At 39.8% G+C, this 15,628-nt stretch overlaps 1 pseudogene; it reads right to left on the bottom strand.

The window, feature by feature from the left end:
* Nucleotides 1-428: 428 nt before the first annotated feature.
* Nucleotides 429-778, bottom strand: LOC100950988 (annotated as a pseudogene).
* Between the last annotated feature and the right edge of the window lie 14,850 nt (nt 779-15,628).

Below are 15,628 nucleotides of genomic sequence, written 5' to 3' on the forward strand. Positions count from 1 at the left end.
AAAAAAAAAAAGGATGACAGCTCTAGTAATGGCACTCCAACAAATAGGCACCATTTAGGGCAGAGGGAAGCCAGGGGAGCTAAGAACAATTGCTTCCAATGTGGTCAGGCTGGCCACTTCAGGAAAGACTGCTTCCGGAAGAGAGAGAGTTCTTCAGTTTTTTCCCCCTTCCAGCAGCTCTGGTGCTTTTTATTCTTCTAATAAAAGTCCTATCTTACCATTGATCTGTGGTCCGTGGGTTCATTATTCAAATCCATGAGACCAAGGACCTACTGAACATGAAAATTCCGGTATCAATAGCTCAAAACAACCTCAACCTCTGCTCAAGTAATCCTCTTCCTCCGTTTTTTTTTTAATTTTTATTAGAGATGGGGGTGTCATTTTTAAGAGTTCAACTTTTTATTGAACATGTTAAAAAAGATATTTGGTCAAAAAAAACAAAAAGCCATGCCATCATCAGACTGTTCAGCTTCTTTCTTTGCTTCCACTTTGTTCTTCTCAACTGGGGCAGTAGCAGTGAAGGGGGCAAGCTGGGAAGGGGATCTCCTGCTAGTGCAGCACCAGCTGATGGCACTGGTCCACAAGACCCTATATTGCAGATGAGTTTCTAATTGTTGACATTAGCCAGGGCCTTTACAAACAAGCCATGCCAAAAAGGTTCAATATTTACACCAGCTGCTTTAAGGAAGGCATTGATCTTGTCCTCCATGACTGTAACATCATCATCCTGTAGAATGAAGGTTGAGTAGATACATACAAGCTTGGTGATGGAGGCCATGGTACAGGCAAGTACTGGGATGGTCCTGCCCGGCATAGTGCTAGTGCTCAACGAAGTGAGGGCATCACTTCAATACAATCATAGCTTCCTCAGAAGAACTAAGCACCTTGTAAGCAGGAGAGGAAAAGGCTTCATGTAAATCCTTAATAAATACCTTTGTATAAATTTGTATACATTTCTGACACTTGAGATTTAACATGTTAAAAAAGAAATTCAATTCATCCTCTCAGCTATCACTCTGGCTTTTATCACCATTGACATCATCACTCACCTATTCTTATACATTAACAGACTTTAAAATTACTTATTTTATTGTATTTTACTTTTTTTGAGACAGTTTCACTCTGTTGCCCTGGGTAGAGTGCTGTAGCGTTTTAACTCACAGCATCCCCAAATTCTTTGACTCAATTGATTCTTTTGCTTCAGCATCTCCAGTAGCTGGGACTACAAGTGCCTGCCACAATGTTTATTTTTTAGTAGAGAAGGAGTCTTTCTCTTCTTCAGGCTGGTCTGGAACGTCTGAGCTCAGAGAATCTGCCCACCTAGGTCTCCTAGAGTACAGGGATTATAGGCCTAAAGTACTGTGCCTGGCCCTTAAAATTTTTAATTTTTATTTTTTAATTCTCTTTTCTGTCATATCTAATATAAATCCTGACTTTTCATTTACATATATATTGATGTTACCATTTTTCCCTTATGGAACACAAATTTCCTCATCTGTTAAATGAGATCAAACTTAGGCTTCACCTATGAATTCTCTACTATATTTGACACTCTAGCTCTCAATGAAATATACAGAAATGTTAATGGTTATTATTTCTGGTGGTGCAACTCTATTTCTTTTCATTTATTCCCAAAAGCATGAGTCTTGGTTATAATTTTTTTAAAAAAGTTTTTTTTATTTCAAAATATTATGGAGGTATAAATGTTTTAGGTTATATGGATTATATGGATTACTTTTGTAATGCTTGAGTCAGAGCTTTAAGTGTGTCCATCACCCAGATAGTTCACTGTGCCTGGTAGGTATGTTTTCACCTATTCCCTCCTTTCCCTTTCCCCTGCTTGATTATTACTGAATGTTACTTACCTCTGGGTCCAAGTGTGCTCATTGGTTAGTTCCAATTCAATAGCAAACATATAGTGTTTATTTTTCCACCCTTTAGATACTTTACTTAGGAAGATAGTCTCCAAATCTATCCAGATTATTACAGAATATAATAGTTCACTATATTTTTATAGCTAAATTGTATTCCATAGTATACATATACACATTTTATTAATACATGTATGTATTGAAGGGCACTTGAGTTATTTCCACATGTTTGTTATTGTGACTTGTGCTTCTGTGAACATTTGGGTGCAAGTATCTTTATCATAAAATGTCTTTTCTCCTTTGGGTAAATTCCTAGTAGTAGGATTATTGGATCAAATGATAAGTCTACATTTAGTTCTCTGAGATATCTCCAGGCTAATCTTTATAGAGGTTGATAGGCATCTAGGTTCTTTCTACATCTTGGCAATTATAAATTGAGCTGTGATAAATGATATAGTCCAAATATCCTTATAATAAAATAATTTTTTTTTCTAGGTAGATGCCCACTTAGGAATGGACAGGGATTCCCCATTCTCTAAGTCTAGGTGAGGTCAGAAATCAGACCCCCATTTTCAGACACAAACAGGCTGCCTTTTCCAGGCCACACCCTCTGAGTTCTAACAAGTCCAGGAACAAAGCAGCCTGAGTCATTTTTTTTGGAGTGGTCCCACCTTGTGTAGGTAGCACACACCTTAATCCCTTCCCTAAGACAAATACTGCAAAGACCTAATAAACCCTGCCCCAGGAGAAAGACTGCATTCAGCTTTGAAAGGATATTTTTCTACTTACCATATCCTAGCCAAAATGTAATTCTCCAGACAATATATACCACTAGACCAGTGGTTTTCTCAACCTTCTTAATGCTGGAGCCCTTTAATATAGTTCCTATAGGTCACGAACCACAGGTTGAAAACTGATGCCTACACAAAGGACCCAAAGGAGGAACTTCTCTGACTTGGGTCTTCTCCTTTGTCAAAAGCTCTGGTGCCTTTTCACTGCATCTATATTCCTTTCTATCTAACAAAATTCTATAGTACCACTGATCTGTGGTCGGTGGGTTCATTCTTTAAATCCCTGAGACTGACTAAGGACCTACAGAAGAAAGAATTTCTGTAACAGATGGTTAGGAGCATCCCCAAACATGAGGCACAGGCTGGTGAGGCTGGATCACTAGGGTGGCTGGGCTGAGATTGAGGAAATATAGGCCTCCCCTATATAGGGAGATATGTGTGAAACAAGCTGGAGAAAATGAGGCTGGATCACTGGGGTGGTTGGGCTGAGATTGGGGAGATATAGGCCTCTCCCTATATAGGGAGATATGTGTGAAACCAGCAGGAGAAAATGAGGTTGGGGTAACCAACCAGAGTCCAGGCCTATAACAGGGCATCACTAAACATGAGTCACTGCACCGGCTGGCGAGCCTGGCTCGCTAGGGTGGCTGGGGCTGGGATCAGGAAAATGAGGCTTCCACATGTGAAACCAGTTGGGAAAAAAAATGGAGAAGGTAGTAAGAGATCTAGAGATGGAGGAAGAGGGAACAAGGAAGTTAAGAGTAGAAGATAAGAAGAGAAGTTAAAATAAGTTTAAAAAAGGAGTTTTAGATAAATGTTCATCTCACCATTAGATGGATGAAGTAGGCAGCGTTAGAGAAGTTTCCCCTTTTTCTTAAGTCTGGTTGGAAGAAGGGTCCATTTAGCTGGGTCTGATGTGGTATACCTCGGTCCTCTAAAGGGGCTTCTCCCCATCCTGGGTTCAGCACCAGATGAAAGGTTATGGAGCCAAAGATGAAAGATTATTCTAAGTCCCAAGACAAAAGGAAAATGGAGGCCTGATTTGTGCAATTAAACCAAGAAGAAATCCACACATGGGTAATGTCAGAAGCAAGGATTTAAAGGGCCAGGGAGACATGGATTGGTCCATCCACTACTTCCTGGGAGGGACATACACTGGATCTTCCTAGGCAGGTCAGCCTCACCTGGGCAGGGCAGGTGTATTTGGGTGGATGCACCTGATTCTATCAGTTTGTCAATTGAATTTTTAAGCTCTAGAATTTCTGATTGATTTATTTTTTATTATTTCAATTTTTTTTATTACATTTCTCTATTAGGCTTCTGAATACATTCACATTATTATCTTTAAGGTCATCGCACTTTTTAGGACAGCTATTTTGAATTTGTTGTCTGAAAGGTCACCTATCTCCATACTCTGGGATTGGTCACTTATACCTTATTTAGTTCATTGGGTGAGAGCATACCTTCCTGGAATTTTTTTTTTTTTTTTTTTTTTTGCTTGTGGATGTTTGTCAATATCTTGGGCATTGAAGAGTTAGGTATTTATTTTAATCTTCACATTTGGTGCTTGTTTAAACCCATCCTTCTTGAAAACACATTCCAGATACCCTAATGGAATTGAGTGTTAATGACCTAAGTCTCTGGTCACTGCAGCCATATAAGGACTGGTGTCCCAAGCCCAGTAATACTGTGACTTCCATAGACTCCTTGTGGTACTGCCTTGGTAAGCTTGGGTATGATACAAAAGAATTCCCTGGGTTTCGAGGAAAAGCCTTTCACTCTCCCTCAGTCTCTGTGCTGGGTTGCTGAAGCTAGGGGAGGAGTGAGGTGGGCACTCTCTTGTGTCAAACAAGCACCATATCTCACCTGAAGCCAACCCAATCTCATTCAATTTAGTGGTTGTAAGGGTTAACAGAAATACTAAACTACATCCTAAGAGGAAGTGCTAGGCTAATTCAACCCCCAAGTGAAAAGGCTGGATGAAAAGACCAGTACTGGTAAGAAAACCGGATAGAACTAGCTACATTGTACAAGACTTAGACAGAAACGCAGAGCACAGCGCAGGGCCCCTCCCGTCAGAACAGCATAACCCCTCCGCCCTCCCCTCACATTTTAAACCTATCATAGGCCAAAGACTACATTCCTAGCCTTATATAGACTCAGCGTCATAAAGTAACCACTCCCCCTCAACTAACCCTATATAAGATTGTACCGATCCCAAATAAACATCTTCGGCTCAGCCTTCTCCCTATACTGTAGGAGTGGTTGTGTGATTGTGTCCACCCTTTCCTTCTCCCTCTCATATGCCAATCACGAACTCCCCGACACCGCCTGTCCGTCGGGCAGTGTCAAGTGGTTACCTTCTTGGCTCCCTCTGATGTTTATTCAAAGTCCAGAAGAGTTTTAGTCAGCAGGTATTGAATCCTTCCAGGAGTAGGTCCCTCACTTTAAGGCTGAATGCTTCCTTTTGACCCAGAATGGGTCCAGAAATGCCATTTGGAAACTAAATCCAGGATTCAGGGACCTCAGGAGTCTGCTTCATACTTTATTTTACTGTTTCTGAGCTGGTACACAATTGCTAAACAAAATCCTCCAAGCTCCTCTTTCCCCTTTCATCAAGTAGGAGAAGACTCTTCTTGAGCAGGGATTCTGGTAGTTGGGGGAGGGTTAACAAAGTCGCCAGCTTGGGTGGAGCTGCTGGAAACTCACTGCAGTCACCTGCACTACTAGCCCACTGGCTCAGAGCCAGCACAGCCACAGGAATTTCCCAAGGACTTTAAACTTTGTAGCCTTATAAATTTAGTCCTTGCCCCCAGACTTCTCTTTGTTTTCAGGTGGTGAAGCTAGCAGGAACTTGGGCTTCAAATTGGAGGATCTCCCTCTGACCATGCTGGTCGAAATGTTGCCTCTCTGAGTATTGGAAGAATTATGCCCTGTTCTTGGTTTCCCTGTGTCAAGACAGTAGTAAGTTTCAATTCAAAGCCCCTCTATCACTTTACTTTCCCTCTCCTGGGCTCAGATTATCTCTGCAACTTGCTGGTGCTTCTCTATCATGGGATGAGGGGGTGGCATAGGCAATCTAAGATTGTCTTTTATGCCTTCTTAAGCACCTACTTAATTGATATAATGTTAAAACCAGGTGTCATAATTACCTGATTTTTTATTTGTCTGAAGTTGCTTGTTTGCAGGATAATTTTTTAATTAGGTGTCCATGCAGAGGGACAATCATGAGGTTTCTATTTGGCTTTGATCTAGAAGTCAGTTTTTACCCAAGACGGCAAATATATTCAACCAAGTTTCATAACAGGCTGAAGCAGGAACTTCTCCAGGTACTATTTTAATCTGACTGATATTATTGTTCAAAAAATGAGACTAATATCCTAACTTGTAATCCTTAGACTTCTATAGACTAAAAGAAAACATTAATAAAAAAAAGTCAAGAAATATATATATATATATATTTTTTTTTTTTTTTCCAAAATACTATGCCTCAAAGGAAATGTACCACCTGGGCACATTTTCTTTCAGAATAATGTGTCTCTCACACCATAATCATATTAAATCCAATAAACCAAAAAAGTCAAACTTTAGGAGATTTTCTACTATTTCTGAAGAAAACCAAGCATAACACAGGAAATTGAACTTCAGAATCAATTATCAGTATTTCTAAGTGTTAGGTGCCTAAACCCATCCTCTCCTCCCCCATAACAAAAGTCCTACCTGGTTCCATTCCAAGAGTTCAGCTGGAAAGACTAACCCACCAAAACCTTCAAGCAACCTGTGAAATCTCCCTTTCTTTATGCCTAGTATAAAAACAAGCCTCCAGACACTCTCTGAGCAGCTGCCATCTTTGCCCAGGCAGGTCTCAGTACCTTTTCATTAAACTTGGCCTGAACCTCTCTTGGTTACACTGCCAAATGCCTTTCATCTGCTGCCAAAAGCCTGGGTCTGGCAGTTGGTTAGAAGCCTGGCCCAGCCACCCCAGTTCCCTCTGAACCTGATCCACTGTTGCCCAGACCAGATTCCATTAACCTGATTTTTAGAGGATTTCATCCCATCTTTCCATTGCGAGTGAGTAGGGTTCCTGAAAACCTTCACACAGAACTCCCCTTGGCCTGCTCCATGGCTTTATGTCCTCATGTTTCCCTTTGTTTCCTTCTCCCTTAACCAAGATTTTCATTTTTAGGTCCAACACTGGGCCCTTGTTCAAGCTCCTAACCCCAGTTGGCCACAGATCTCTGAGAAGAGCAAGGGATGCCCAACCTCTCAGGGAATCTATTTCACTTAAATAAATAACAGACTTTTGGAGAATAAAGGGTACCTTCTTTTCCACTCAGGTAAGGGAAGGACATCATAGACATGGGAGCAGGGCCTTACATTCCCTCAAGGGAAACACCCCTGGGTTATCTCCTTCAACAGTGTAAAAATTTAGATATCAAAGAGGAGATTTGGCCAAAACATCTCATGTTCTACTGCAACACCACTTGGCCTTAATACAAATTAGATAATAGGTCTATATGGCCTGAGAACTGGATCTTCCACTTTAAAATCTTAAAAGACTTAAAATAATGTCCTCCATGGAGAGAGATAGAAAATGAAAAAAAATTCCCTATATTCAGGCCTTTTTCGCCCTCTGATCTTGCACCCCCCATGCAAATCATGCTCAATACACCATATTCTCCTTGCCCAGAATCCCTCCTCCCATCTTCTCTGAAACTTCCTGCCTATCTTCTCTCCACCATGGATTCCTTTTATCCTGTGGACCACAAAGCGACTACTGCTCCACCACTTCTTAACCCACCCCCAGAAGCTGAAGAACCTCCTCCTTCCCCCACCCCACCAATCTCTTCATGCTCCTGCTGATGCCAGCTTCTTCCCCCAGCAGAATCTTTCTTACCCCTGGGGGAAGTAGCAGGAACTAAAGGGATAGTCTGAGTTCATGTCCCTTTTTCTTTAGGAGATCTTTCACAAACTGACAAAAGGTCCCTTCTCTATAGATCCCATCAAATATATAAAGGAATTCCTATACCTAGTCCAATCTCTGATCTCACTAGGAATGATCTTCATGTACTAATTAACTCTACCTTTCTCTGAAAGTGCAAGAGGGTTTGGCAGGTGGTCCCAACAGCATGCAGATGATATCTATTAGACAGATAACACCCATGCTCCAGGAGCCACAGCTATCCCTTTAACTGATCCTAATTAGCAATATCAACCTTCCCACCCTGAATGTGAAAAAGGTGATCATATGATTACCTGCCTCCTGGCAGGCCTAGAAAAATCTTCTTTCAAAGTAGTTAATTATAATAAACCCAGGGAAATTTATCAGGAGCCTCAAGAAAATGCTGCCCAGTTCATGACTTGCCTTACTGAAGCCCTCCATGCACACACCTGCCTAGACCCTACTACTATTCTTGAAGGATATTTTTTCCTAAATTCATGTTTTATCTCTCAATTGGCTCAAGATATCAGAGGTAAGACTTAAAAAAATTATATGAAGGTCCCCAAACTCCCCAACAGGACCTCATAACAATGGCTTCTGAAGTCTTTAAAGGTCAGGGGAATAATGTTCCTCTAGATAAGCAAGCCGGAGACTGTGCTAAATGCCAGATGCTGGCTTCAGCCATTGCGGGAACTACCAAGGCCCCTCAAAAGCAGACAAAACTCACCCTTAAGGAGCCCCTCAGGCCTTATTTTAGGTGTGGAAGCAAATGACATTGGGCAAAGCAGTTTCTCAACCCCTATCCTCCCCATAAACCATGCCCCAATGTGGGGTTAAGGGACACTTGGAAACGGACTACCCCCAAGCCTCTCAAGGTTTGTCAGCATCCATCCAGAAAACCACCAAAGTCACCAATCTTTTAGGGTTGGCAGTGTAAGACTGATGAGGCCTGAGGCCTCAAGCTCCCATTCTCATCTCACTGCAGGAGCCCTGAGTAATCTTCACAGTTGCAGGTAAGTCTGTGTCCTTTCTTCTGGGTAGGGGGGCCACAATTTTCATCTCTAACTGAATAATCTGGATGAACACTCACCTCCCAAATCCTAGTCAGCTTACTTTTGTTGGTTTAAAGCATATTGTATCTGCAAATAAAATTGCAACACCTGCTTTTTGTTGTTTTCCATTTGCCTGGAATATAGATGACCATCAATTTACCCTGAGTCTATATTTATCTTTTAAGTTAAGATGAGATTCCTGGATGCAACAGATATCTGTCCTGAGTGTTTTTATCCAGTCAGCCAACCTGTGCCTCTCTAGAGGTCCATTTAAGCAATTTACATTAATTGAGAATATTGATAAGCCAGATAGTATTTTGGGTATCGAGTTTTTCAAAAGTACAGTTGACATTTTTAATCCTTTTGCCACTGTGGAAGTTGGAATTTGATCAAAAATTCCTGAGTGAGTTTATTTTTGTGGTGGAGGATTGCAGTGGTCATTATGGAGGATAGATCTAAGAATATCCTGAAGAGCTGGTTTAGTTATGGCAACTTTCTTCAACTTGTGAATGTCATTAAAGTATTTAATTTCTCCATCATAAATGAAACTCAGTTTAGCTGGATACAGCATCCTTAGTTGAAAGTTATTTTGTATTAGGAGATTAAAAAGCAATGACCAATCTCTTCTAGCTTGAAAGGTTTCAGCAGAGAAATCTGCAGTCATTCTAAGATTCTTCCCCTCGTAGGTTATGGTTTTCTTATATCTAGCTCCTTTCAGAATTTTCTTTTTCATATTAACTTTAGTGAAGTTAATTATGATGTGTCTGGGGGATGTCTTACTTGGGTTGAGTCATGGTGGAGTTCTGAAACTGCCAGCTATCTGAATTTCAGAATCTCTTGGCATGTCTGGAAAGTTCTCTTTCATAATTTCATGAAGAAGAGCCTCTGTGTTTTGTGAAGCAACTTTATCACCTTCAGGGATTCCTATAAGGCAAATATTAGTTTTCTTTCTAATTCTCTCCTTTCCTCCATTCTGTTGATCTTATTTGCTATCCAGATTCTGAACTCAATTTCTGACATCTCAGTCATCTGTTTATGGATGGGATCTTCTGTTGCATCTGCCTTATCCTTCCTTGGGGGAGTTGATCATCCACTCTGGTTATTCATTGTACCAGAATTTTTCCACTGATTACACCCCATGCTTATTTTACACAGTTTGGCTAGTTGAACAGATAAGGAGAAGTTGTGTTTGGTGCTCCAGGGGTAGTGATTAACTCGACCTTTTCCCAAAAGCTGCAACTGGTGTCTGTACCTTTTCCTTCTAGAGCTTTGCCGAGGGATCTTCTGTTGCATCTGCCATATCCTTTCTTGAAGGGGGTTGATCCACTCTGGTTATTCATTGTACCAGAGTTTTTCCACTGATTCTGCCCCATGCTTATTTTACAGTTTGTTTATTTGAGCAGATAAGGAGAAGTTGGGTTTGGTGCTCTAGGGGTAGTGATTAACTAGCCCTTTTCCCAAAAGCTGGGACTAGTGTCTGTACCTTTTCCCCCTAGAGCTTTTCTCAGTGCTATGGCCTGAGAAACTGGGGGCTGCTTGGTGTGGTAGGGCTAATTGGCTCTGTCTTCATTTCAGCTGGTCTCTGTCCTACCCTCATGAATCAGTTACCCTGAGTTGAAGTCTCAGCTGTAGAGAAATACAAGCAATTAAGTCACCCCTCCCCACACAGGCAACAATTGGAAAAGGAAAATCAAACCTTCCCACAACCACACACCCAGGGTACCACTTTGGATAGTCCTTAGGTGATTGGCCCAGTTTGAGAAGTCCAAATCAATTGTCCCAGTCAGTACCAGTCTCAGGTAGGAGTGTTCAAAAAGTCTCTGGGAACTAGATAGCAGGGGGTTGCTGGCAGCTCCAGTATGACTTGCTCCAGTGCTCTGTGAGGTCAAAAGGACTCACCCGGAAAATAAATTAGTCTGGGAAGTTTGATGCCTCCTTCCCTACCTTGCACTTCTGTCACATCCAGTCACTGGCAACCCCCACAGGGGTGTGACCCAGTTCCCTCCAATGAGTAGATGCTCCAGGGGGTTACAACTGCCTGAATCACAGGGATATCTATGTGTCCTGGGCCAGGCTGCCACTCTCTGCCACTATCCGGCAGAGGGAGGTGAGGCCTGACAACTTACAGGTGCTTAATGGAGGCTGGGGCTGTTCACTCAATTCCAGCCCCACCCCTGATTGATGTTGCTGGCAACACAGGACAGAACAACTTCGCAGAATTTGTTTCTGTCCCGGCTATATTCCCCGGCAGATCAGATGCTACTTGAGTTGACAGAAACAGCAACTGAGCCCAGGGAAGTGGTAAGCAATTAAAGCTCACATTTAGCTGTCAGTTCCAGTCTCTGCCTGCCCACCTTTGTCTCAGCTATGATCCCCTGAGGGTCGGGTGCATCTTAGGCTCAGTAAAGCAGTCCTCTAGCTCAGCTCTTCCCTGGGAGTCTGCTTTCTCTGCAAAAGCATATTCTAGTCCCTGTGCTCCCTCCAGGTGGCTCCCGCCTCCAGCCTTCCCTTTACTTATGATCTGTTCCACTGTGGCTGACATCAGATAAGATGCCTGGCTTCCTCTGGTTGCCCAGAGAGGCAGGGCATGTCTGTCTGGAATAGCCCTAGGGGTGTGAGCCTTATGGTTCCTGCTGTTGCTGCTACTGCTCTGTACCTCGGGGCACCACTGCTCTTGTATGGTGCCCTCTCAGCTGACTATCCTCTCCTTACTCCTATGCCGCAGAATCAGTACAGACCAGCAATAGCCCCTGCCCATCCACACCTCTTGAGAAAATGCCCAAGAATCTGGACTCCATGATGGACAGGCTTCCAGAACTCACGGTGAGATTGGACGGGAGTGCTGGGAATTCAGAATTGCAGGTAGAGAATATAAACAGTTTTATACAGTTTTATGCCTGGCAGGAGAGTGCCATGGCACCCTAGTAGGGGTAGGAGGTCCAGTTTTTAGAAGGTCTCTCCCATGGGATAGAAAGGGAGGACGTTTGAACTCTTCTCACTTGTTTGTATAGAGTATTCTGCCAGCCCTTTTCATGGGGGAGGGGACTCCTGTTAATTTGATGATGGATTTTTGTGCCTTTTGTTTGTATCCTTGGGGTCACAGTTTGCCTCAACAGGGTTGATGTGCATTCTTCAACCTTCTCTCTTGGCTCAGCTCCAAACCATTGGCTTACTTGCTAAACTTCTGTCTTTTAACTTTCCTTCTGGATGGGAGCCTCTGTGGAAAGCTGGCTGCAGTCCTCCATCTTGCCTCCCAACTCATTTAATTTCATTTTATTATCCCAATCACTACAATGTTGAAATACATTCTATAGATAAAGAAATTGAGGCATATTGAATTTATGTCACTTTCTCAAGATCACACAACTAGTAAGTTGTATTTAGCAATTTGGATTCAGGTTATTGTGACATCATATCCCATGTTCTTTCTTTTACACTACACATTGGCATACCCTGTGTTCATATATCTGCAGCTCAGAGAATCTTAATTTACCTGGTATGCTGATCATATTCTTAGTTAGTGTTTGCAGTGTTTATTCACTGTTTTTATTATCACTCTTAAGGGTTGACAGAACTAATATAGTAATTCTTCCACATGACCATTCTTCAGATATTTCAATACATAAATAGTCTCTTCCTCAAATGAACACTTTCAATTCACCTTACCATTATAGTTGCTTTGGTACAAATATAGTACAATCTCTGTTTTAATGTGTCACTTAGAACTTATTGATGTGCAGATCCATCTTTCACTTCTTTTATTCTAAATACTATACTCAGTGTATAGTATCACTTCTTTTATTCTAAATACTATACTCAGTGTATGAGATAAAATTCACTTTTTGTTTTGTTTTGGAAATCCCCTATTATACTGTTGATGCAAGATGATACTTCTTGCCCAAATAATAGAAAAAAATCACAAATGCTTATATATAATTTACTATGTTCAGATACCTTTTTTTAAACTATAAAACAGACTTATTTTTATATGTATAATTTTGATACTGAATTTTAATATAATTGAGTTTCTTTATGATCCTTTTTAAAAAATTTAGATTATTATGTGGGTACATAAGATCTGATTGCATAGTTTGCTTGGAGGGAGGGTGATTGGTGGGGTCACCTCAATGGTTTATCTTACAAGGGTACAAGTGAATTTCTAAAATTCACTTCTTGAATGAATTTCTAAAATTCATTTCTGCTTCTTTCTAAAAGCAGAGTATGAATGACTTAATAACTAAGAAAGTGACATGAAGGCTACATTAACCAGTTTGATGAGAGTATTTCAAATTGCATATGAAAACACCACACTGTACTCTGTGATTGCATTAATGTACACAGCTATGATTTAATAAAAAAAATTTTAAAAAGATTAAAGTATGAGTTGTAATTCTGTTCTTCACTCAAGAATTATGCAATATACCCATGCAAAGTACCTATCAGGTCAGAATTTGTTTATTACTTACTCCCAACCCCAAATTGAATTTAACTGCATTATACATATGAGCATTAAGGTGGTGGTGTACTAGTCTGGTTTAGTACAGAGTACATGTGATGTTCGCCTTTCCATTCTTGTGATACCTCACTTAGGAGAATGATCTTCAGGACTATCTAGGTTATTAAAAGAGATATAAGAATCTCCATCTTTTCTCTGACTAATATTACATAGTATACATATACCACAATTTATTAATCATTCATGTATTGAGGGGCACTTTGGTTGTTTCTTTGAATTTGTAATTGTGAATTGTGGTGCTATAAACTTTTGAGTGTAGGTGCCTTTATGACAAAATGTCTTATTTTCCTTCAGGTATATACCCCATAGTGAATTGCAGAATCAAATGGTAGGTCTACTTCCTTTTGCTTAAGAAATCGCCATACTACTTTCCTTAGGGGTTGTACTAGCTGCAGTCTCAACAGCAGTTTATGAGTATCCCTTCTCTTTGTATCCATGCCAGCAAATGTTCAGCTGTTGCTTTGGGACATTATGATGAGGATGATTCTCACTGGAATTAAGTGACATCTTTATGTGGTTTTGATCAGCATTTATCTGATGATTAGAAATAATGAGAATTTTTTCATGTGTTTTTTGGCCATTAATCTATAATCATGGGAAAAGTTTCTGTTCATGTCTTTTTCCACGTTTTTAATGGGGCTATTTGCTCTTTTCTTGTTGATATGCTTGAGTTCTTTACAGATGCTGTTTATCCGCCCTTTGTCAGATATTTTGTAGTATTTGCTCAAGAAATCATAGCTCAGACAATGTTCTGAAGTTTTCCCTAGTATTTTATTTTAGTATTTTCATAGGCTCAGGCCTTATATTTAAATAATTAATCCCTTTTGATTTATTTTTGTATATGCAAGAGATAAGGCTCTGGTTTCCTCCTTCTGCATATGGATATCCAGTTTTCCAAGTGCCATTTGTTGAAGAGACTGTCCTTTTCCTAATATATGTTCTTAACAACTTTGTCTAAAATAATTTCACTGTAAGTGTGTGGATTTGTTTCTGGATTCTTTATTCTGATCTATTGGTACATGTGTCTGTTTTTATGCCCATACCCTGCTGCATCAGTGACTATAGCTGTATAGTATAATTTGAAGTAAGGTAATGAGATTGCTCTGGTTTTGTTCTTTTTCCTATGGATGGTTTTAACTATTCTGAGTCTACTGGGGTTCCACAGAAATTGTATGATTTTTTTTTCTATTTCTGTGAGAAATGTCATTAGTATTTTGATAGGGATTTCATTCAATCTGAAGATTGCTTTGGGTAGTATGGCCATTTTAAAAAATAGTGATTCTTCCAATCAATGAGCATGGAATATTTGTCTTTTTTTTTTTTTTGTATCTTCTTGATTATGTTTCATCAATAGTTTAGTTTTTATTTATTTATTATTGTTGGGGATTCATTGAGCGTACAAGAAACCAGATTACACTGATTGCATTTGTTAGGTACAGTACCTCTTGCAATTGTATCTTGCCCCCAAAAGATGTTTTAAAGTTTTAATTGTAGAGATCTTTCACTCATTTGGTTACATCTAACATAGTAAATGAGTTTACTTTCTTGTTTTCTTTTTGAGATTGTTTGCTGTTGGCATATAGAAATGCTACTGATTTTTATGTTGATTGTGTACCCTACAACTTTACTTAATTTATCAATTATAATAGTTTGGGGCGAGTCTTTAAGTTTCCCTGATATAAGAGCCTACTGTTTACAAACAAAGATAATTTGAGTTTTTCCTTTCTAATTTGTATGTGTTTTATTTCTTTCTCTAGTCTGATTTTTCTAGCTAGATCTTCCAGTACTACATTGAATAAATATGGTGAAAGTGGGCATCTTTGTCTTGTCCCACATTTTAGAAGAAATCCTTTCAGTTTGTCTTCATGCAGTGATACTAGCTGTGGATTTGTCACATATGGCTTTTGTTATGATAAGATAGGTTCCTTTTAAATACCTCAGTTTTTTAGCGTGTTTATCATGAGATGTTTAATTTTATTGAATGCTTTTTAACATCAATTTAAATGACCACATGGTTTCTGTTCTTTATTCTCTTGAAACTAATTTAATTGTATATGTTGAATCAACCTTTTATTCTTGGAATGATCCTACTTGATCATGATTAATAATCTTTTTAATGTGTTGTTGAATACTGTTTGCTAGTATTTTGCTAAGGAGTTTTGAATGTATGTTAATCAGAGATATTGACCTATATGGTTCTTTTTGTTGGGTCTTTGTTTTAGGTATCAGGGTGATGTGGACCTTGTGAAAAGAGTATCTGAGTATACTCTCTGCCTTGATCTTTAAAAATAGTTTAGGATTAGTATTAGTTCATCTTTGAATGCTTGGTGGAGTTCAACAGTGAATCCATCAGTCCCTGCGTTCCTCTTTGATGGGATAGGGTTTTTGTTTGTTTGTTTCAATATACCATTTTTATATTCATTTTGTTGTTTCAGATTAATATAAAGGTACATATG

Source organism: Otolemur garnettii, unplaced genomic scaffold (genome assembly GCF_000181295.1).
Source record: "Otolemur garnettii isolate 467f Iridium unplaced genomic scaffold, OtoGar3 scaffold00186, whole genome shotgun sequence".
Lineage (NCBI taxonomy): Eukaryota > Metazoa > Chordata > Mammalia > Primates > Galagidae > Otolemur > Otolemur garnettii.